The sequence below is a fragment of the Gossypium hirsutum genome, chromosome A06, assembly GCF_007990345.1.
Source record: "Gossypium hirsutum isolate 1008001.06 chromosome A06, Gossypium_hirsutum_v2.1, whole genome shotgun sequence".
Taxonomy (NCBI): Eukaryota; Viridiplantae; Streptophyta; class Magnoliopsida; order Malvales; family Malvaceae; genus Gossypium; species Gossypium hirsutum.
This window is the reverse complement of record NC_053429.1, coordinates 105,388,956-105,392,193: the sequence shown is the minus strand read 5'-3', so window position 1 is coordinate 105,392,193 and position 3,238 is coordinate 105,388,956. Positions and strand designations below refer to the sequence as shown.

Genomic DNA, 3,238 nt, shown 5'->3' with positions numbered 1-3,238 from the left:
GATCTTGTTATTATTATCTGAATTGTATGATAAATATTTGACTTGTTCTTAATTATGTGTTCTTAATTCTTGTTTTGATATTCCAGGATATTGATTCAATTAAACTCTTATTCAGGGGAGGAATAGACCCTGTCTAAGAGTAAATTTGTCATAACTAAACGAAGTTGATTGTGCACCTAGATAGGGTGACAAGATTTTATCGGATTAGGGTGAAACCTAATAAGGGAATCCATAGATCGAGTTAATGCAATTCTAGGGTTTTAATTAGAAAGAGATTTCAATTATTCAACCTAGGGTTAGATGTTATTAGTCTCGAGAGAGATAATAATATAACTTAGGGATTTCTACGGATCAAGTCAAATGAATAAATCGTCTGATTCAGAGTCAAATAACAAATGAAGTCTAGGTGGATTTTTCCTTAGGTATTGTCTCAATCAATCGAATTTTCCCAAAAGTATTTTCCCGAGTTTTCTTTCTATGCATTCTTAGTTAGTAATTAGTTTAGATAACCAAACATCTTAATTTTTAGGCTAGATAATAAAAATGAAGTAAATACTAGTACTCGTAGTTCATTTGGGTTCGACAATCTGGTCTTGCTGAGCTATACTACTGCTCGATAGGTACATTTGCCTTAATTGTGATAGTAAGTTAGTCTCAAGAACAATTCATTTATAAATCTTTAAAACCTAAAACGAATATCACGCAATCAAGTTTTTGATGCCGTTGCCGGGGAACTAGGATATTAGGAACACTCGATTTTTATTACTTTAGCCATTTTACTTTTATTGTAATTTAAATTTTTATTTTATTTTCTAATTCTTCATTTATTTTCTTCTGACAAGTTTTTCTAGTTTATGACCAGAAGAAACCCGTCAGGACCACTACTTTTTGACGGTGAGATCGACCGCTCAATTCATAGAAACTAGATAGAAATAAGGTGAAGCCTAAGATACACAGAGGACGAGCAAGAGGATGATACTTCAACCACAACCGAGAAGATGGCTGAAAACCAAGAAAATCTGCTACCTCCTGCAATTGCTGCTAATCCAGTAAATCAGAATCCTGCTCCACGTACTATGTATGATTATGCTAAACCTAATTTAATAGGAACTGAGTCAAGTATAGTTAGACCTGCTATTGCTGCAAATAATTTTGAACTAAAACCTAACTCAATTCAAATGATACAACAGTTTGTTCAGTTTGATGGTTTGCAGGACGAGGATCCCAATGCTCACTTGCCAAATTTCCTACAATTTTACTATACCTTTAAAATTAATGGCGTTTCTGATGACGCCATTTGCCTTTGGTTGTTTCCCTTTTTGTTAAGGAATAAGGCTAAATAATGGTTGAATTCGTTACCATGAGGGTCAATTACTACTTGGGAACAAATGACCGAAAAGTTTTTATTAAAATATTTTTCGTCGGCTAAAACAACCAAATTACATAATAATATCTCTTCTTTTGTGCAGATGGATTTAGAAACTCTATACGATGCATGGGAGAGATACAAGGACCTTTTGAGAAGGTGCCTTCACCATGGGTTACCGCTTTGGCTACAGGTTCAAACGTTTCATAATGGCCTAAATCCTTCAACTCGGTAGATGATTGATGTAGCCGCTAGAGGAACTATCAATAATAAGACACCTGAAGCGGCTTACGAATTTATTGAGGAGATGTCACTGAATAACTATCAGTGGCAAGTTATGAGAACAAAGTCGACGAAAGCAGTCAGTGTTTTCAACCTCGACGCGATTACTATGCTATCTAACCAAGTAGAGCTCTTAAATAAAAATATTGATGATTCGTGTGGTTCTACCCAGGTACATCTAGTAATGAGGTGCGATTCGAATGGAGGAGGAACATGCATAAAATATCAACCCTTCAACCTTAGCATTGAGGTGGAACAAGTCCAATATATAGGTAACAATAACTCTAGACCCCAAAATAACCTGTATAGTAACACTTATAATGCAGGTTCGAGGAACCATCCCAATTTCTTGTGGGGCAGTTAAGGAAATCAAAGGCCACAACATCCTCCGGGTTTCCAACAACCACTCTACCAACAAGAGAAAAAGCTGAACCTTGAGGAGATGCTAACAAAATTCATCTCAGTGTCAAAAACTCATTTTTAAAGTACCAAGACAGCACTCAAAAATCAACAAGCATCAATCTAGGGGCTCCAAACTCAGATTGGACAGCTCGCCAAGTTCATTTTCGAACGACCACAAGGTAGCCTTCCAAGCAACACTGAATCTAACCTAAGGGAGCAACTCAACGCTATTGAAATAGTGGTAAGTAAAGGTAAGAATGAGGTAGGCCACAATGACCCAAAGCCGATGAGTACAGAATATAAACCTCTTGTGCCATACCCTAATGCAACAAGGAAAGACCGATCAGACGAACAAGTTCGTAAATTTCTTAAACTTTTAAAGAAACTACATATTAACTTACCGTTTATTAAAGCCCTTTCACAGATGCCAAACGCAGTCAAGTTTTTAAAGAATTTTTTAACAAATAAATGAAAGTTGGATGAGGCGTCGCATGTAGAGTTGAATGCAGTTTGCTCAGCCATATTACAAAATAAGCTACCCAACAAATTGAAGGATCCAAGGAGTTTTACGATTCCTTGTTTAATTGGTAGTTTAGATGTTCATCATGCATTGGCTGACTTAAGGGCAAGCATTAATGTTATGCCTTATAAAATGTTTAAACAGCTAGGTCTTGGGAAACCCAAACAAACTAGGATGAGCATTCAATTGGCTGATAAACCCATTAGATTTCCTGGGGGTATCATTGAAGATGTTCTTGTTAAGATCGATAAATTTATATACCTAGTAGACTTTGTTGTTCTAGACATGGAATAGGATAGTAACGCACCTTTAATTTTAGGACAACCCTTTTTAGCGACTGCTAGAACCATTATTAATGTTGGCACAGGTGAACTCACACTTCGTGTGAGAGATGCAACAATCACCCTTCAAGCTTGTAATTCGAGTAAAACATTGAAAATTGAAGGTGGTTGTATAAATCATTCTCCTAGTATTGATTATGTGGTGAAACCCTCTGTGCAGGAATCAGTTACGAAGAACTCATATGAGCCATGTTCAAACAACAATAAAGGACCTACCTATGAAGAACGAATGCTACAAATCAAGTAGTTAGATGAATGGCAGAAACAGAAACCGAGAACACTCGATAAATCAAATCCAAGCCAGGACGAGCTCAGTAGCTCACCAAA

The 3,238-nt window shown here is 36.4% G+C and overlaps 1 non-coding gene across 1 annotated transcript; it reads right to left on the bottom strand.

Moving 5' to 3' along the window:
* Positions 1–1,437: 1,437 nt before the first annotated feature.
* On the bottom strand, positions 1,438–1,543 carry LOC121231748 (small nucleolar RNA R71). Its single transcript, XR_005929803.1, has one exon. It is a non-coding gene; the product is annotated as a small nucleolar RNA R71 (small nucleolar RNA).
* Between the last annotated feature and the right edge of the window lie 1,695 nt (positions 1,544–3,238).